We start from the raw sequence: 22,192 nt of genomic DNA, 5'->3' as shown, positions 1-22,192 counted from the left end.
TTGTGTATTACTAGAAAATTTGTGTAATCATTTTTGTATCAGTTCACACAAAAAATAATAAGTTATACGTAATTGGAAAATAAACAAAATATTCAGTCTTAGAGGCTGACAGAGATAAAGGTGTATGGGTATTGTATACACTTTACATTTGTATTAACACATATGGATGTTTACTGTCAACACTGGTTGTTTGTGCATTTTCATTTTCTCCAGAGTAACAGAGTACCTCTCTCCCCCACTTCTTTCTTCTGTCATGCTTTAACGAGAGCCAGCCATGTGCCTCTACATGCCCGATGTATCCTCCTAAATCATGCTTAAGCCCATGTGATGTTAGCCCCCCTCCACCCCAAATGTCTTTCTCTTGATCATATATCACTACCTCTTCCCTTTTCAATTGCTGACTTTCCCCTTTTCCCTGTTTTCATCCTGTTATTTTTGTCAAGCTGTCTTCATGTGGCCCACTCTGTCACTTGCCTCCTCCCCCCTTTCATCCCTCTGTCTCTCCCTGCCCGGTTCCTCTGTCTCAACACCCAGCAGATGCTCCCAAGGAGAGGTGCCCACCCTCCAATCCTGCCCCTAGCTTTAACTCCCTTAGCCCTCATCTTTCATTCTCTCACTTACTCCAGAGCTGCATTTACTCACTTCCCTGGCCTCTCTCCTTTTTGATTGTTTCTGTTCCCTCCCCTTCTTTTGGCTTCTGTTCTACTTAATGCTTACTCTTCATATCTTTTTCCCATCACTTTTTCTCTCCTTTCATTTTCTTATACATAACACCTCTTGTCTCATACCCTCTTGACAAACAGCAAATTCTCCTGTACTGCCATCTAGTGTTCATTTACACTCAGGCAGGATACCTAAGATTGCATGGGTGTTGTGGCTTCACTAGTGAGGAGCTGTGGATATTTGCTCATACAGTGTACTGTAATACCATCTAAATACTGTACTGGGCACGTCTGTGCTGACAAAGCTGATATGTGACTGATTACTTGTGCAAATAAAAAAGGTATGCACTGTGATTATGTAGCTGACTCATGCTACCACGACAGCTAGTGGAGGAGTGTAGAATAAAGGGAGAGGAAGGGAGGGGGATTTGCTAAATAAAGCCTAATGCCCTTTAAGCTATGTTTTGGAGCGGCAGGAGTGGAGCGGTATGAATAAACACATACAGTTCTGCCTTTTACTATGGAGAAGCACATAACGTCACAACCACCAAAGTGAGCATTTGCACAATTTATCAGGGAGGGGTGCCATTTATGTAATTTTGCACACTTTTTAACCACAATAATATTGTCCAAAATTCAATCCTACCTAAACATATTGCACAACAACTCGCAAAATTGTCACACTATTTTGTCTGTGTGCTATATACCGCTATGTAAAACCACCTTAACAAAGGCTATAAACACATCTAAGTTTGACAAAAAGTTGGACTAACTCCTGTATGAATGTCATCATGAGACTTTAATTTTACATGATTTTTTAAATAAATAATTTGATCTAATTTATTACATTTTTATTGTGTGAAGAAAAATCTGAATAATGTAAAACCCTGTCTAGTTTTGTTGACTGAAGTAAACTTTTCACAGTAAGACCTTTACAATCTACCAGAGTTCAGATGCAGAGGACAAGAAGTTTTATTTGCTGTAAGAATGGAAACTTCAAACTGAGCCAAAAATGAATGAAGGTTTATAAAACTGGTAATTGTGAGTGATATTTTTAGAGAATACTGTGGTGAAATGGATGAAAATATAGTGAAAAAGAAAATAAATTAACAGGCCCTCTGACATTTGTAAAGTATGTGTTGAAAGTCTTAAAGGAGGTAGCGAAAAGTAAAATGCCTGAAATAATCAAACCTATCTGTTGAGAACATATTCAGATCTGAACTTTTCTTGTAATGAGGTTATATTGATGGTTTTGGATATAGTTAAAGAGTGTAGACCCAGATGTAAAAAGACAGTTCAGTCATAGATGAAACATCTGTAGACCGTATGTTTCAGTTCACAGTTAACACTTTACAACCCTACATTTAGACAGCCCAATAAATTCTACACTGTATACTATTGGTTATGTCTAGGTTAGTATGTTGCTAACATTACTGACTTCATAACTCACAAACAGATAATCACTAGCGGTCAGTAGGCCGGTCAGGCCATTATAACTAAAAATACACTAAAAAACAGCTTTAGTATTCCTCAGTATGTCACTTTACTTTTGACTGCTATAGCTTTAAATTTTGTTTTTGCTGATGCTGTCCTTGTGAACTTCAGTATGTCATGTGATGGACATGTCATGTAACACTATAATCCAGTGAAATACAAACAGGAGCTTAAAAAAATACAAATTAAGGGCAACATCTTTGTCTTTTGTCACAGTGAAAATTTACATCAATTTAACTTTACAATGTTAATAGCAGAGTCAGTCATTCTGGATAAAGGCTGCTGATATTTAAACTATACATCCAAACAAATAACACCCTCCCTGCATGCTCTTTCATAAGCTCAGCCCCAGTGTGGATTGATATATTTCATAAGTTCCCCAGCCCTCCCCCACCATTCAATGTGTGCTGGAAACAGAAGACTATCATGTCTGCATACAAAGAGCTGCTCTGATGACTTCCCCCTGTCCTGTGCATGAGCATGAACTCTTCCTGCTGGCTGGAATAGAGTCTTTTAGCTCAGTCCGAGCTGCTTTGTTTGTTTCTTTTACAGAGGCAATGCTGTGTATAAACGGGGGGGGTCAGCGCACCGACAGAACGGATAACTAGCAGACGATGAGATAGTTGCTGAATTTAACAAAAAGTGTACAGAACAATCTTTCTGCAGAATCACTGACTCTACCTTAAAATCAACATGGTGACCTGGGCTATGATCCTATTGACTACAGTACATTACATAGCAGGCCAGCAGATCTGACAGGCAGACAACAATCTGCCAGATCTGACAAAATATAGTAGACAGCAAAGAAGAGCAAGAGAAAGTAGTGGAGCATGCAGCTCTAGGAAAATTAACTGTGTGTGATGATAAATGCATATTCTTGTCGTTATCTATCTTGCTTTCTGGATGCCCTGCTTCCCCCCTCACTACTGTACTCTCTTTTAATTACAGCATCAGACTTTCTGTTGCTGATGCACCTTCTGAAAGGACACACTACACAGTGCACACGCACATACACACAAATATACATGAGCATGCAAACACACACATCCACATATAGCAATAAAATAAAAATAAGGTCAACAAAAAAAATGAAGGTGAATGATCACAAGTAATCACACTTACAGTATAAGTTAATACACTCACAACGCATTTCAACACAGAAATCAGATGATCTAGAATATACCCTCTGAGCATATAAACACAAGGAAAAAGAAAAAGACAAGTGACTTATAGCCCTCATTTTCAGGAATATTGACAATCTGCATTCTCACTGCTCAGCGGATATAGTCCTGTCGAACAAAGAAATGTGTTTCACTTACTGTACCTGCAATGATGCGAAACCAGCCGGTACACAGCTCCTCAGCCATTTACAGTTGTCTCCATGGACCTCTTACCCCGGCCAGACAGAGAGATGAGAAGGGAAAAGAATGAACCGAGGACAAAGATGGTCTGCTGGAAAAGAGAGGAAGGACACACGGTTGAGGACTAACCAAGGACTCTGTCTGTCTGAACTGCTGAGAGGGCACACACACTGATGCATACCAGCACATACATTAACAACTGCAACTGCACTGGCAAAGGCATACCTACCAGTATACACCAGCACGACCTGTGGAGAATAGTAATGTGGCACAGCAGGCATTTGGTCCAGAGTAATCAGTCACTGAAGGTCAACATGTATACGCAGATAAACATGCATATTGTGAATAGTTTTCCTTAATCATGTACAAATTCTGGAGTACTAACGCAAGACAAGTATTTTAGACTGTATGTAAGTAATAGATTTCACATACTGTTTTTCTGCATGTTTCATGTGAATGAGCCAGCTATACATCATGTGTGTATTACTTTATACTGACTTAATGTTCTTTTGAATTCAGGTTCTTGTTACAACTCTATCAACTCTTCCTGCATGTGAAAAAGAGCCATTTTTGCAATTTTCAGGAGTAAAATCCAATTCCAGTTAACCTATACTACTTCAGGTATGAAATCATGGTGAAATATGCACGAAGACAACAACAATCACAAGTCAATTTGTATTTTTTTGGCTCTGCTGAAGACACAGTAGTGTCAAAATGTTAATCTGTTTGCACTATTAAAGTAGTAAATCAGTGTGTTCCAGTGTTTTCACCTCTCAAGTTTTCTATCCTGGACCTAAACACCTGATTCAGCTGCACATCACTGGCAGAACACTTCTTAAATATTTGGGCTGATACAAACTAAGTCTAATTGTTTGATTTTTTTTTCTTCTGAATGTTAGAAATTAGATTAAAAAAACCAGGAGCTAAAAAATGTAATTTGGCAAATGCAATCACTGTTAATTTATTTCTCAATGAAAGTCTAAAAATGACACATGCTGTCGACGCCATCTGCTGTTCACTTTAACACAGTGCTCATCCCCTCACAAATAGTTACCCTTTGAAAAAATAAGCAGTTTGGCAATGGCATCTATCAAAAAGACACACACATTCACACAGTTAAAAAGGAATCCAGGTAAAAATTGTCATCTTTTTATGATCGATACAGTACCTGCACAATCACATTCAGACTGGTTCACTGAAATCCTAACCCCAGTATTAGAGACAGTCCCTGGTGGTACAAATAAGCAATCACAATTTAGCTTTAAAAATATAAGCTTGATACCTGCAATGACATTTACTGTCACATTTAAGCAAAGTACTAGAGAGTCCTGGGTTCTTATCTCAGTAAAACACTCTCTCCTGAGAGTGGCACCGTACCCTTTGCATTTAGACAGGCAGCAGTTATTATTCAGAAATAAACTATGGGCAAGGATGTTCTTATTATGGCACATTTTATATACCACACAGATGGCAGAAACCTGTGTAAAGTAAGCTTTCGAAAGCAACAGATGCAACAAAAAAACTCAATTTTTCTATCCCAAACTCATTACCTATGTTGTTGTGCTGTCTTCCATTCTTTACCATGCAATAAAATGATCCCAAAAAAACATAATTGAACAACTCATTCACACCTTCATTTTCTCCTGTCTGGACTACTGCAATTCACTATTCACATGTCATAATGATGCAACAGTGTCCCAGCAGTAGACTCATCGTAGAGAACATATCACTCCTCTCCTGGCAGAATTACACTGGTTCCCGTTTTAGAATCCAATTCAAAATTTTACTAATAACCTTCAAATCCTACATGGTCTGGCTCCACTGTGCATTTCTGAACTTCTCACACCTTATTACGTACCAACATCCCTCATATCTGAAAATCAGATGTTCTTACACATTCCAAGGTCCAGACTTAAGACCAAATGAGACCACACTTTTACTGTTGTTGCCCCGATGCTGTGGAACAAACTACCCCTCATCAAGTATGCTGAGTCGGTGCCTCGTTTTAAAAAACTTCTTGTACAGTCAGGCATTTTTATAATACATTCACAAAGTCACAAACATGCCATCATACATCAGCACTTTATTAAATTGGTCTCATGTTAACTACTCAACACGTTCAAGTGATTATTTAATGTTCAATGTTACCCGGACTAACACTGAATTTGGTCAAACTTTCAGTTCCTCTGCTGCATCTTCCTGGAATACTTTACAACAGACACTCAAACTCAACACAATTACCACAGACCAATTTAAAAATATGATCTCCAGCTACTCTGCTTTTGAATGTAACTGTTTTTAACGTTTGTTTTTGTTGTCGCTTGTTTCTTTGTTCTTCTGTGCTCTTGACATCATTGAAAATTAGCCCTCAATGATCCTCTCGAGATTTAAATAAAGGTTAAATAAAAATAATATTGTATAATTGCTGCTCTATTTATGCTTGATTGTTGTTTTATTGTGTTTTGTATATGTTATACTTTTAATATTGCATTGTGTGAAGCACTTTATAAATTCAGTTTTGAAATGTGCTATAGAAATAAAGTTGTTTATTATTATTCTTTATATTTGTCTCTATCTATCCCCGCAACTTTACATCCACCCACTCACATACACCCTCCATCCGCCTCCCTCTGACCTATTTTCTCTCCACCTTTGCTGCAGCCTTTCACCTGTGGGGGGCAGTCTTGCCCTGATCTGCCAATTTTTCAGTGACGTCTCTAGACGTCTGTTTGCAAGTCCAAAACGTTTTTTTACCATCAGCAAAAACCACAAGACAAATTAAAATGGGTCATCACTCTGTAACTGTATGAACATGGTTGAGAGGGGAAAGCTGCACTTAGCAGCACACTGCAGTTATCATCTGGCAAGTAAAGAACCACTGGGAGTGGAGGATGAGCTATGGTGATGCCAGTTCAGGTCCCTGCTTTGCTTATCATTTATCAAATGTGTTCTAGTTCCATCTCCAACTCCCCCAAAATAGCAACCTTGCACAAATTGTGCTCACTTTGCACTAGTAACAGCTAGTGCTGAACTATTGTGATGATCGAGACAATCAACAAAGAATACATGAAATTGCAAAATATGATTATTAGTCAAATAAAAATATCAAACATTTACAGCTACAAACATACAAATGTGAGGATTTGTTGCTTTTCTCAGTTGCATCTCATGGTTAATAGTAACTATCTTTGGGATTTTTGACTCTTGGTCCGACAAAATAAGAAATCTGGCATCAATTTAGGCTGCAGGGATGTAAGATGTATTTAAAGATAATTATTTAACGTACCGAATGATTAATCAACAGTCAAAAACACAATTACAGCGCCAGTGGGAAAACCACTAAACAACAGGGTGAATAACACTGCATTGCATCACAATAAAAAAAAGTTGTGCCTCCATGCAGGACTTCGATCAACACTTTAATTTCAAGAAGCCCCAAGATTTATAAAAGAAGAATCTTTAACCAAATCCAATCCCTTGAGCTACAGGAGTATAGAAAGCCCAGTGGCACATGACTAAACACTGATGAGAACTAAGCCAATGTGAAGAGAGAAGGCCACCATTTCTCTTAACATCTAGCATCAAGTTCACTGACAGCAGACACTAACATCGCTCAACTAGCAGTGATTTGTTCATTTTATTTGATCACCTTTCATTAAAATAATGACTTTGATGGCACATAAATGGCCTGAAATTAACATGAATACATTGCATTTATGATGAATCATCATTATGTTTAACCAGGTTTAAGAGGTATGTCAAAATAGATATATTACACTATTCTTGGGGATTGGGATAAAACCTTATTTCGGGAGGGTTTTTGGTTTTTTAACTAAAAAATTAAAGTCTTGGCTAATAAACTTCATAGGTCAACCTCCTAGTGATTTCATTTTTTCTTAAATCTTGAATTTCGTCAAGTCTGTCAGGCACACAAACGGTCAAAGTATTACAATATCAAACATGAAAGAAATGTGTAGCGATTTTTGTTGGAATACAAGATTATTTAATCAGCTGTATGATTAAAAGGTTTTTTTATTTTTATTCAAGTAATACATACCATTGTTTCTGTAATGTAATTTCTCTTTGTCATAAACTACATGTTGTTACTTTGAATTGTATAAGACAGGTTTTCTTGATGCCATATTGTTTTAAATGTCAACCACAGGTGCCCGTACATGTGACCCCCCTCTAACTTATATCACCATATACTTATGTTTCTATATGGAGTTCTCTGTACTTAGCTGGGGATATATCAACACAGCACAACATTTTTTTTTTTTTCAAATATGATTCCTCTGAGTGAACGTCATGTCTATACTGGGACTTCCCTGGGCTCATGTTGCAACTGTCACGTCTCATGTCCCAAGGCCTCGTGCCATTTCCTGCACACTGCTGAAGCAACATCCCAGCAAACCTCCGCCCCGCTCCATCTCCCTCCACCCCCAAAGTGCCCTGATGAGGGATGATGATTAGGCAGCAGTCATTAAATGTACACAGACAAACACCCACCCACCGATTAGGCAGCAGTGAGTGCAGTCAAACCAAAACAACATTCCACTCAGCGACAGGGGAAGGCATGCGGGGCGATAAGGCGTGGTGATGGCAGGGTGCCATGTCGAGTGCCTACGTGCCATCCAGCCACTCATGATGCTCTCTGTCTGTTAGTGTTGCCAGCCAGACACACTGTTCTGTCATTACCCAACTTGCTGCCCTGCCCAAGGGGGTAGACGCACACATACACACTACATCGAGCAGCAAGGTTTTCTGTGTAATTAGCACCCACTTTCTAATTACTTGATGATGCTGAGGAGATTGTCAACTCATTGGTGGATTTGGTTTGTTTAGTCTGATGCCACTGGGGGCATTATTTCGATTCACAGCTTGATTTTCTTATAGGGAGACATGGGAGTGAGCTCGGAAGTAAGAGACAAATAAGCCATGGTTTCTTTCAAATGACAGATGATGTCATCAACCAATCAGCAGTCTGTTAATTAGCTATTTAGCAAAAATTGTGTTTAATATATTATACCAGTTAAAAGTTGGGATACACTTTCTCATTTAAATCAATGGGAACGTACAAACTTTGGACTGGTACTGTAGTTCGCCAATCTGGAGGACATTGTGTCAGATTACCTAAATCAATATGACTGTCTCAACTTGAAACTTGAAACATAAACTAACACTTTTGAATGACTACATTTGCCACTGCCTTGCCGCATTGTAACACCAGTTTATAAAACAGTGACAGCCAGGACTTTTCTCTGACCCACAACTTCACCCAGAGTTAACCCATTGTAACAAGCCCCCTCTGAAACCCCAGTCCTCCCCTGTAGCCTCAGAACAAGGGATGGAAAAGATGAGCTCATCACTCTGATTCTGTGCCGGTCTGGTCTGTGGTCTCCCCAACGGTCTCCAGGACGTCAACACCGGTCCAATATGTCCTTCTTACTCACACCAATTACCATTTCCACACAGGGCCCAAGCCTAAATAAACAGAGCCCAAACTTGCTATACAATCAGCTTATATCTATAAACAGTGGAGCAGTTTAAATTAGCCCACTCCCAAGTGTACTGGTCTTTGCTTGGACAGCCAAGCTGAGATGACAGAATGGAGCCAGATGAACTCACTGCAGGGATTTTCAAATGAGTATTTTAAAGACAAACAGGAATAGCAAAGGCATGAGTTTTATACTCCCTAAAAGCTTCTAAATATTAACTCCATTTACAAATTAACTGCAAAATGACCCTCATTAAGAAGACATTGACAACTGAAAGGCTCCTCTACCTTGAGCTAAGATGGGAACAGGAAATTTCACAATGTTTTGTCTGACAACTCACAAAGAAAAGTCATAACGCCCATAGCTGAATTAGATTTGGAAAAAAGGAAGAACTTGCCTACGCTTGCTCATTGCTCACTCCAGTTTGGCTGGACACCCACGAGAGTGTTGCTAATATAGGTTATGTGTGTGTGTGTGTGTGTGTGTGTGTGTGTGTGTGTGTGTGTGTGTGTGTGTGTGTGTGTGTGCTATGACGTGCTGATAGGAGCCTGGACAGGCCTCCCAATGACGCATTTAATACTGTGCCCATAATTCATGATGCATCTTAAAATAGGAGTGTAGATTTTTAAGATCTGCAGTATCTGACAGCGCTTCAAAGTAGTGAGGACACTTGAACCTGCCTTTGACATAATGCAGGAGGTCATGAGACAGACTCAAAGGCTTGATGTAAGAGATACGTTTATCATGGCATAGTGAGGTTCACAAACTTTCATGGTAGGTGTGTATGTAGGGCACTCCCACACACATGCACGCAATATTTAAGCTGATACATCAAAGGCCTTTCCACCATGCCAGAGTCCTCCTTGCCAGAATGCCGCAGCAGATAATATGCACGTCAAAATACACATACACACACACACACATATATATATATATATATGTATATAAATACACAATTCCATGCACATACACATACATACAAGAGCACATCTACCCAGAAGGCACAGCATGCCTTGCTCTTTCTTACTCATCGCTGACTTGTTTCACACCAACTCCTGAGCGTCAAAGAAAAAAGCATATGTTCTCCTCTTTCTAACTCACAGCCTAGATTCTCACACACACACACACACACACACACACACACACACACACACACACACACACACACACACACACACACACACACACACACACACACACACACACACACACACACACACACACACACAGCAACATCAATAATGCTCACAGACTGACTAATGAACTACACAGCATTCTAAATGTAACATTTTACCCTAGAAAATACATTCTGTTTTAACCATACCTATCTCAAAGTGAATATTAAAAACCCAAAAACACTGAAAGCAATCATACCAAAAACATTAATATGCATTAACTGACATGAGGCCTCAAGTTACCCATATACTAAATGAAAAACAATGAGTGAAGAGGATGAAGGACTGAGGAGATAATAACTAGCATAGGTTACCAGAGCAGTGTGAATTCTTGTCTAAGAAAGCATTTTATGATCTTGAATACAATTACAACAATTCACATATATATTTATATTTATCTTTTATGGCACACACTAGACATTTAAAGATGATTTACAGGGCAACTGATGGGGTTGTTGGCTGTATATTTGGGGTTTTCCCAATCACACAGACAGGCCTGACTGACTGATACTCAGAGGAAATACTTGGCTCCTCTGCACCAGCATATAAGGCTTCCCCCAAGAACAATCTGTGGCAAACACAGCACGAATGACTCACCCCCTCTCAGACAGAAACAACAACACTTTCTGTATTCAACCATGCACGTCATCTGAGGATAGATTCTGATTTATTTATTTATTTCCATTTGCTCAAATATTCCAGATTCAGGGCACAGAGAGATAACACGCAGAAACTATCACAACCAACGCCTCGTTTAAAGTCACTGACAAATGATGGTTTTGTTTATGGCAGAGATTTTTTATGTTCTTCTAAACATGCACCACTTTTCTTTGGATGTAAATGATCCATTTGTTAAAATGAAAATTAAATGAATTAGGCTACCTTTCTAATATATTCATTTATTTAACTTCTAATGAAACTGTTTTAATTTCACATCATGAATGACTTTTACTAGGCAAATCTGGGAAAGCAGACTTCCAAAGGACCAAAGATTCATATTCTGCTCTAAGACTTAGGTCTAAACAGGACTGTGCTGACTCCAACTGAGTGGCATGCTTCTTTCCTACCACACTTAGGCAAAATAACAGCTCAATGTTTTTTCCCCTCAATATTAGTCATAGAAGTAAATGTTAAATGTACTGCAAAAACAAAAGCTAAGAGAGGAATACTTTCTTGGTATTGCATTAAAACTTTTGGAGCACCTGAGGCTCTGCTACTTTATTTGGAAAAATTTTAAATCATTTTCCCCAAAGCGTCCACTGAGCTGTAATATAATATAGTAGTGTTTTCATGGGCAGAGCCATGAGAATCTATTGCCTGATGATACTGCATTTGATGGTTTTCACAGCTCAACACAGTACACAGAGGCCAGAAAATTTCCAAGGAGAAATTCCAAGGCAAAGTCCACCTAAAACTGTAACCTCATCCCTCACTCCTTGCACTCAAGCTTGGCAACTCTTTCTCTCCCCCACATCTTTTCCCACATATCGATAATCTCCACTTCAACTCTCTCACGTGCAGCAGGCCTCTGGAATGTTACTCCAATAAGGGTCCCCCACGCACATAGCTATGTCTAATAGATGCACTGACACATAGAAATCTGCCAAATGTCCTCTATCACTATCTTCATTTCTAAAGACTGATTTCAATTTGTTTGAATAATTGTGAAGCTGTATCAGTTATTCTAAGAGTATCTGACTTAATAACTGTTATCAACACAGATGCAGCCAAAAATGTGATACCAAGGAGCAGACTTGTGAACTGAATCCAAAATGCCAAGAACCAAACACAACATCCTGGATTTTACCTGCGCTTTGGAACGAACATTAGGAGGGTCTTCAGATTGACTATTATGGCTGTTATGTTTTATGGTGTGACTAAGGTCGGGTTAGGTTAAGGCACAAAAACCACTTGGTTAAGATCAGGGAGAGATAATGCTTTGAGTTAAAATGATCACTTCAAACAAGGTTTCTACTCTCTTAAAGCCTCAGACTGCAGTAAGCAGGTTGTGGCAAGACCACCACGGGTATGTGGTGGTCTGGCCACCAAAGGAAAGAGAGCCAGACTCAGAAGTCAGGTGTGTTCACATGTGAGTCATCACCTGCGACAACACCTGCTCAATTTAACTTAAAAAAAATTAACAAACCAAAATATTTAGCAAATTGACAGGAGGCAGATATGGCCACATGTTCACGGTGTACAGTCTGGCCACCGATATTTTGATTCAACCCTCCCCAGGCATCAATACCACAGCTCTTACAAAACATACTCAATGTAATTAATTAAACTGATTTTTTAATTTCTCAAACAAATTGTAATTATTTTTCAGTTGTGCCAGACCCTTTGTTGCAGTGAGTTTGGCCAATCAATCTGATTGAATCAACTTGAATACACTGATGCAAAAACATAATTACTCAACAGTTGCAAAGGACAAAAGCCAATCACTTTCATTCCCCCCTTGTCCTCTCTCTATGGTGTACTCAACCTTCAAATGTTACAGTCCTCTCATATATTGGATAGCCACATTTTGATGACGACGATAAGCATCTAGAAGCTGTTTCCATTGTGTTTTTAATATTGTCAGGGACTCCATGATTTCAAGGATCCCAGGTGACCAATGTCAGGATCCAACTGTGTCAACACTACAGCAGCTTTCATCTCCACAAACAATCCATATATATGTTCGCCATCAGTATCCATCAACCAGTAAATACATTTCTAGTCTTGATATTTCTTGAGAAACAGTACCACTTGGCAAGTGCAAAATAGTCACTACAGGAATAATGGGCCCATAACTATAGTTGGAAAATAGTATTCTAACATATAATTTTCACTTCAAAATAAGTCTGGCAGGACACTATTAGCAAAAGTGAAAGTTAAAATGTAAAATGAAAGCATGAATGTTGAATATGTCATCCATGTCAATTAGCTGAACAGCTCTTACTTATGAATTCAGATAAAGTGGCAGCAGTGATTTGGGGTTTATCACATGTTTTCAATTCTATCACTCAGACATGACTGATAACGATCCCAGTTTGCAAAATCATGCCAGTTTCCTGTTATATTTCCAGGATGTAAGTAAGACTGTTCAGCACAGGGTTTCCATGGTTGCGGGAACGTCACAAAACTCAAAAGAAATACACAGGCCAGCTCTGGGGAAAGTACATCATTTACTGTAAGTGAATTTCTGGCAAATGATTTCATTCACCATCATAAATTTCTAGCTATGATGATGTCATTTAGCACAAAAGACTGGACTCACTTTCAGTTTCAATTTCAATGTTCAGATGTGCTCAAATTGCAAAAGCTGGCAAACAGTAAGTGAGTCAGTTTTTAGCCCTAAAATGAACCCATGAAATATGTCCTGTGTGTTCCTCAAATCACAGTTGTGATGCTGTTTTATGCCTGGACTGGCCTGATTGAAAAGCATCATGTATCCACAGTCCTGATCATATGGTTTCCTATAACCAGAATCAATCACCTTTAACGCTAACTACATGCCAAGCTTGTGAATTACAAGTTTGTAGATGGGAAAAGAAAAAAAGGACATGAAAGCTAGGTATTTACTATATCCCGTTATTTAAGCCACAAGTAAGTTTAAACAGATCTTTAATTCGTTCATTCAATTATTTATTTAGATATAGAAAGGATAAACAAAGAGGTGGACTACAATAATATGATTTTGTACAGTGTGAAATTTTAACTTGTTGTTTTTTGTTTGTTTGTTGTTGTTAGTTTCTTTATTCTCTTGTGTTGTTTTGAAAGGTTTTTTTAGGTTGATATGATTGTTAGATTTCTTAAAATTGTTTTTAAAAAAACGACTAGAAAGACTAGAAAAGTTTCTTATTTCATCCTAAACCCTTTTGAACATTGAATGGTTATTAGTATGTTTATCTTAACAAACATTTGCTTGCAGTTCCCTTTTTTTGTTTTATATCGTCAACTAGTTTTTAATTTGTTATTTTAACATGTTTAAATAAATAAAATAAAATAAACAAGTGCAGAGTTTCCCCATCAAATTCATTTGACGCAAAGCATGATATGGCACTTAAAATATAACGGGTTGAAAATGATACACTGTCTACTTCAGTTTATAGTTTTTTATTTTGTTTAGCGCCAGTCTGCATCCATTTAAGTTAATTATACTAATAATTAAAACTGATGTTTACATTTGAGTCAGACAGCTGGCTAGCAGTTCATTGTTAGCCTGTTTTTCTACAACATAAACACAGCTAAAGCGTACTTACTGCTATTTGGAAGACTTTAGTAGATTCCTCAAATGTCCTTTTATCCTGGCAGAACAGATGATATATACTCTCTGCACCCCAATAAATAAATATTTAATGCTTTCCCAAATTTCTTCTCAGTCATACAAAGATGGTGACCGGAAGTGACGTGTCTACACGCACCTGTTTGACGCAAGGCTAAATTGAACGTCTTTTTCGAAATGTAGGCGCATAGTTTACAGATTAAGCTACCCATTAAGCCCACCAAAATCTAAATTCAGGTGTTTTTCATGGATAGTACGATGTATAAGGGAGATTTATTATTTAATGTATTCATTAGTCCCACGTCATGAATTTTTTTACAAAATAAAAAAGTACTTATTTCAAAGAATTAAAAACAGCAATACATGTATTCAGTAACATGTTAAATATTTAAAAATGAGGGAAAAAACCCTTGTCCTGAGCAAAATCTTAAAGGTCTGACTCCTGTAATCGTCACATTTATTTTGTATTTAGTTACGTAATGCTGTTACATGTAACAAGTTACTCCCCAACAAGTTACTCCCCCAACACTGTGGTTATGCTAACACGGCCCAAACCAAATGCAACCCCTAACCCACATCCCCACAATTACAGCCAAGAAGAAAAGAAGAAGACTGTCAACTCCTCTCTAATATTACATACATCGTGTGTGTACTATTTTACATGTTACACCCATGGTGAGGCAAAATAGCAAAATTGGGGTGTAAATAATGTGTTAATGTCTTTCAATTGTGCTAACATTATTGGATGGGCTGATTGATGCACCTGTCTCAACTCAACCAACCCTTTTTATTAATAATTCATCCAAACCCATTATACAAAATGTCCTCTGGCAACCACAATATTTGGACGTGCAGCCCAATAGCATTGCATAACAAGGAAGTCTCTTCCTGCATGCTGCTTACTCACATTTAATTTTCCGATTGTTACTTAGCGTGAGACCAAAACTTGGCCTGAGAAAATGCAAACTGTACCTGATAAGTATGATGATTGTTTTTGTTGTTGTTGTTTTTTCAGAGTATACACTTACAGGCCACTTCATTAGGCACACCTGTGCATTACATTAAACGGTGTTCCAATATTTTGCCTCCTTTATGTATGGGAAAGGAGTTGACAAAACATTAGAAACACCATTTAATGCACTCCAGTACACCACCATCACCCACTACGGCCTTGATAATAGTCATAGTAGAATTATCACCTGTCTTACAATGCCAACAAAAACTGTAAACGTATAAGCTTTATAATTGGATAAATTAGATTGCATTAATGATTAATGAAGTGGCTGATGAGTTTATATTCTGGAAAAAAACAAAAAAAACCAATCATCATGCTGATCAGGTACAGTTTACATGTGCTCATGTGATAGAGTTGGCCTCCTGTATTTGATGAATGGTGCTGGAGGCTACTGTTTTGGTCCATACGCATCACATGCATATATGTGTGCTGAGACTTTTGGCAAACTCCTTTTTCCCCCTAACAAACAGGCGTCTAGAAAACCCACAAATTATATAAATAATAATAGTCTATATATTTATATTTTATTCATTTACTCCAATTAGTTTAAAAAATGAGATCTGTCCATCATCTGGAACATCAAAAGTTAATTTTAAATTTCAATTAATCTGCTGATAATTTTCCTTATTAACCATGTTATTTAAAGAATATTAGGAAACTGTATGATTAAGTGACTAAGAAAGGAAGAAAATATTCACATTAGAGAAGCATTGTTGCTGTTGCTCAACTAATTAATCAAATACTTGACTAATCATTTCAGCTCTGATACCAAATGGTATTTATATAAACCAAACACAAACTGTGGGCTCTCTGTCTGCAGCCCTGAAACAGTAAATGTGAACTGTGACATGTTCCAATGCCCCTTTAATCTTATGCACGTTTAAGTCTACTTCTCTATTCAGTTGAAAGCAATGTGTGACTGTTAAGCACCATCAGTCTTTATCTGTGTTTGTGTAAGTGTGTGTGTGTGTGTGTGTGTGTGTGTGAGAGAGAGAGAGAGAGAGAGAGAGAGAGAGAGAGAGAGAGAGAGAGAGAGAGAGAGAGAGAGAGAGAGAGAGAGAGAGAGAGAGAGAGAGAGAGAGAGAGAAGAGAGAGAGAGAGAGAGAGAGAGAGAGTCAGAGTATATCTGCGTTGGTTCCTGCTGTACAAGACGTCGCCTACACTGTGGAGATGTTATCCCACAGAGAAATGTCTAGAGAATGTGTCTCAGTATTCAACTCTGGCACTGTTGCCACAGCAACCTGATCGACATAGAGGACTTGGTCGTCCCTGTGATACAATGTGAGAGAATAACCCTGTCAAAATCCCAATACACTGCGTCTCTTGTCTGGCTGGCCGTCTCTCTCTTGCTCTTTTTCTCTCTGTGCATGTGTGCTCATTGACGCACACACACCGTTGTCAATTTGCTGAGGGAACACTGCCTATCTACCAGATCAACTGAACTGAAAATATGTAGCTCAATAATCCTACCTAGAAAAACGGGTACATTATAATTAAATCTTCAGCATGAATCCAAAAGATTCTAATTTGTTTTGTTTCATTTATATTTTTATTTTTATTTTGGTGGAATCTTTGTTCCCAAGCAATTATTATTGTTTCTACCCAACATCTGCCACTTATACTTATTACTTTAAATTATTTCAGACAGAACTCTGACACTGTTGCTGCTGCTGTTGGATTCCTGAAGCTCATCATTTTCCTCAGCTCCAAAGGTTCCTCTCCTGTGACGACAAGGGTGTTCAGAACAGAGTCCAAAATGACCCCAACCAAAACATTTGCTCAAGTTAGTCAGAAACATAAGATCTCATCTCCTCAGCGAGGCCAAACCAGACCACTGCATATGCTCAGTTACCCTGTCAGAACAGATCAGAGCTCCTGCACTGAAAATTATGGCAGAGGAAGGCAGGCGGGAACAGCACATAATGGGAGACAGAGCAAAAACAATATTGGGCTGGCATTGAGAGCGGAAACTGTCAAAAGTGCAACCGAAGACCTTAATTCTCTCTCATTAATATTGTTGATAGCTTGTGTGAATATGTGCAAGGGGAGATTTTGCAGTTTATTTGTCTTTGTCAATTGATCTTCTTTTTTTAATCAAAAATGACAAGAAGCTTAAGATACTGAAAATAGTCCATCCGACATCTACAGTGAGGACACCACCACAGTACTGTGTGTGTATTTATGTGTGTACTGTTTTTTTGTACTGTTGGCAAGCTGGTTAAAAATAACAACACTTTTAATACAGTACATATTATATTGTTCTTTACTACTAGTAATACACCACTGATATAGCCTGAGTTGTTTTTAGGAAATATTGCAGGCAAGCACGGATGTATTGATCTTGCTGTACAATGACTTTCAAGTACAGTCTAATCTTAGCACATTATAAGACATTATAAATAAGATTATCATTTTAACAAATTTCATACAATCAATATTGCATATTATTTCAGACACTTGCCATTTAGTTACAGCTGCAAAATTTAATCTATTCATGTTTTGGCAAAGCAACTACATGCTACATTTCGTCCTTGGATGTTTTATATTTCACCTAGAGCTAGACCTATAAATCAGGCTGCTGTTAGCTTATTGCTGATATATCAGTATCTGTGTCTATGTCGGCAGATAAATAACATTAAAGAAATGCAAACTAGGTTTGAGGTAATTTAGAAACAGTGGCCCTGATGCAAAAAGCATGCAAATAGGAACAGATAAATTCCTAAGATGTACAAATAAGTGATTTAATAACATTTGTGGCATTCATCAATTTTCTTGTGCTCAAAATTTTCTCTTAAGAAAACAAACTTCATACAAAATTCATATTCTGTTTGTCATATTTCCATCATCATGGCTGCCAATTTTTTGAAAATGTGTGTAGATTTTATATAATATATTACATTCCCATATTTTGGCACTGCAACCCCTACACTTTAGTAGTTTATAGGAAACCCGTCACTCTGACATCTGACTCAGTGTCTCTCTGTAGCTCTCTGTCCAGTATCAGTTTGTGCTGAAGCTGACATTGTTACATCACCTGTAGACTTATTATTCTCCTCTAATATCTCTGTGACCGTCACATCTGTTGACTGCCTCCCATAACGGAGCGTTTATTTTACAAACGTTTTTTTTTTTGTATCTGACTTTATGTCAAAGCTTTCTTTCTTTATTTCTGTCACAGTACAGAGCTAATCGGATGACATGTTTTATTTTCGAACAGTTCTGGTCTCTTACTGTCACTCCTAAATGTGTTATGTATTTGTCATCTAATTTCTTAAAGCAGGACTTGAAGTTGTGTGGTGTTTTTACTCTTTGGTCACTTGTGAATGAAATCTGCCAACAAATGGAGCAGAACATGGAGGCTTATGTGTTAATATTATGGGCATGGATGACCCTAATGATTACATCTCATAAAGGCGGACCTTCTCATGAACAGGTGGCTTACATCAGACTGAAATGAGCAATATATGACAACTTTAGGCGGTAGGATTTTCTTATTTTCCTCTAAATACATCGTCCGCTAGAGAGCACTGACATGTTGATTTTTCAACTGTAAAATGTCCTGCTCAGTATGTATTGGTCATAACAAAAAAACAGTCTATGTCCATATTGATTGTCTATGTTATGTGTTGATTAACTATCCACCAATATATCATTATCACGTTTTTAAAACTCTGAAACATCAATATAATTATTGGCCTCTAATTTTTATTTCTAGATTGCATGTATTCAGGTATTCTGTTTATCTGGTAGCCTACTTGTAGCTCTGATACTAACTATTACTAGCTGTACTTCCTGTGTAGTCTGTGCATAGGACACCATTTTTCTGTCGTGGAATAATAACTTTGATAACTTTATTTGTATAGCACTTTTCAATATAAATATCAAAGTGCTTCAGAGCAGTCAATAAAAAACATTCAATATACATGTCATTTTCCCCGGTAAAAAGATGTGGGTTTTTTTTAGGTTTGCCTTTTCCAAGTCGAGCATCTAAGGATAGTGAATGTTGAATGCTGTACACATTGTAAACCTCCTATTTCTGTGACGTAATACTTTTAAGAACAATCATAAATGTTATTTGTGATGGTACGGTTGCCTGGTGATCAGAGAGTATTCTTTAAAAATATGACCAAGGTTCAAGCCCTGTAGCTGACCTAGGCGAAGCTGTCATTAACTATAAATGCTCTGTACAGGAGATTACTGGAAGGAATGGCATTACGCGAGAACAATGAAGTGAAAGACACATGTGTGTCATCACACAAGCTCTCACGCAAGCCAAAAAATTGTTCCCATGTGCTGCAGACCCCTATGATTTGGGAAGGCTGCGTGAGAGCAACAGATGATTTATAAAGTTTAGAGTAATGTAACCAAAGGGCTCAGTGACACAGCTGTGGAAGAACCAGAGAGAAAGGAAACAGAAATGACTGTGAAATTGGTCAAGCGGAAAATACACTTACCCAATTCCCGTTATCAGTTAGGATCTTTTTTCCTATTAAGTGAACAGTTGAGACGATAACTCACTGTAATTTTTTGTCTGTTTATGTAAGTGACTCAAAGGAAGAATTTTAACATTTCTTTTAGACATTTCTATTCAGGGTTCAGGTCTTGTACAGGAAAGCAACACCAGGGCCTTTCACTTCTCTAGATATCTGGGTATAAATTGGATTATAGTCAGTATTTTTAATTTTGTTCATTAATTTGTGGAAGCTTAAAGATGTGTTGGCGTCATACTGCTTGTGTGCATTTTACTATGTTATTTAGTATGCTGTTACTATGACGAAGAGTTTTTGCCACTATTACCAGCCACCATATCCTAATAGGGTTTGTGGCCAATGTCAGAATATTCAGCTCACTGAACAAACATCTTGTTAATCATCAGTCTTTGCTCCACCTGTTCAAGGGACTAAAGTTGATTGGAGCACAAACTGTTTTGGTACTGTCTGATAATAGACTTCATAAATGATACCCATGTGCTGCAATAAACCAAGGAGCTTAGTGAACTGGCAACACTTTCTTGAAATCAAGTTGTTGTGTGCAAACTTTAACTGTACCCATGAAAGATCATGGTAACCACCCAAACCCGAGCAGCCAATACCCACCCACCAAACACCAAATGCGGGTAAATGTTCTGCCTGACGAGCAAATCTCAGAAAGTTATATGCTTCATTGGCGGGTAAATGTTTATACCAAGATACTCATGTAATAATATATCTGGCATGATGGCTTGGAGGAAATGACTCATGTATGTCCCTGTACAGTGTAAACATGCCATGAACTGTGGTGCTCAAGATGGTCTGAGGTGAAGGAGCTCCAGCCACAGACCATATCATATCTTTAGTTTTGCAGCACTGTTTACTGTACAGGACATCAACTACTCAACATCACAGCTCTCCACTAAACTCTCACTTATTGCTGGTCTGCTTCTAGCTACTGTTAATTAAATAACTATTAATACCTTATGATCTCACTGAAATTTTTACTGAAATGAATGTGTGTGACACAAAAAGGCAATTTATTATTTTGGCCAGAAAAAAAATGCTCAGCTGGTGGGTCAGCTCCCTTGGCAGTTGCGTCACAAGGTTAATTTCGGACACAGCTCACAATTTATGTCAAATGTCTCCTAGGGAGGGAGCTCATAGTGCTCTCAGGAACCAGGTGGTGGCTTTGGAGCCCTGACCTCCACAACACCACTGCTCTTTCTAGGCTGGGCCTTATAAAGGTTTAACTTGTTTCCTCTTTCCTTTTAGATACTATCTTCCTAAATATACTGTGGCATATTTGAGACGTGGTTTACATGACTGTGTCTGTGAACACTACTGGGTGTTTTAGAAGATATCACCAGCACTATGGTTCCTACATAGACCAGTCGTAAGTGGTGACATTAATTTCCAAAATATTATCATATGTCTCCACCTGTGCTCTTACCAGTTTAGCAAGCACAATGGAGACTGGCCGAGGCTCTGCAAACAGGCTGTCCATGGTGTTTCTCTGCACTCTCAGCCACTTCATCATCTCTCCTCTAATTGGCTGTGGGGATATTAATAGCCACATCCATCACAAGAATGATTTACTTGCCTCAGTTACAAGGTTAATGCAGCCTCAGGGGACCCGAAGGGGACATCATGTTGCCTTTTCCTTGGAAGCCACTACAGACACTGCACAAACAGACACGTGTAACTGCTGATTTTTCTCTTGTGCTGATATATTTTATAAATGTATGTGTTTTTCTTTTTGCTGTGTTCACCCCTCAGCTTTGCTTGATTAAGGAAAATACAGCACAACTGGCTCATGATTTAGAAAAAAAACATTTTGTTCAAGTGAATGCATTCAAAGTCTCATTGTGAACAAATATGTTTTAAAAAAATGATCTGTCAGTGCTGTAACATAACTTGATCTTGGTCTTAATACAAATTAAAATCAATTGCCAGGCTTGTCATTTTAACAGTTTTCCTTTCCTCCGAGAGCAGCAGCAGTGGCAGTATTTGACCCAGCTGGCCCTGCAGCCAACTATAAAACCACAATGACGCAAAAGCAGGGGCCACATAATTTGCATTAAAAGAGAAGATATTTAACCCTCTGTTGTCACAATGATTGTAAGCTGTTACACTAAGCCAACACTGAACAGATTAGGTCCTAGATCTACCTTATGAACGATCTTTGAATTAGATTGTATATCATAATTGAGCTTGATTACGTGCTTAGTCTATGTCTGTGTATGTT

General features: G+C 38.1%; 1 protein-coding gene across 1 annotated transcript in view; it reads left to right on the top strand.

Annotated features, from left to right (window-relative positions):
- The window catches only part of ak4 (adenylate kinase 4), a 439,278-nt gene that overhangs the window by 244,754 nt on the left and 172,332 nt on the right, over positions 1 to 22,192 (top strand). The window lies entirely within an intron of this gene.

The sequence above is a fragment of the Scomber scombrus genome, chromosome 8 (assembly GCF_963691925.1).
Source record: "Scomber scombrus chromosome 8, fScoSco1.1, whole genome shotgun sequence".
NCBI classification, from domain to species: Eukaryota; Metazoa; Chordata; class Actinopteri; order Scombriformes; family Scombridae; genus Scomber; species Scomber scombrus.
This window is presented reverse-complemented; position numbering and strand designations above follow the sequence as displayed.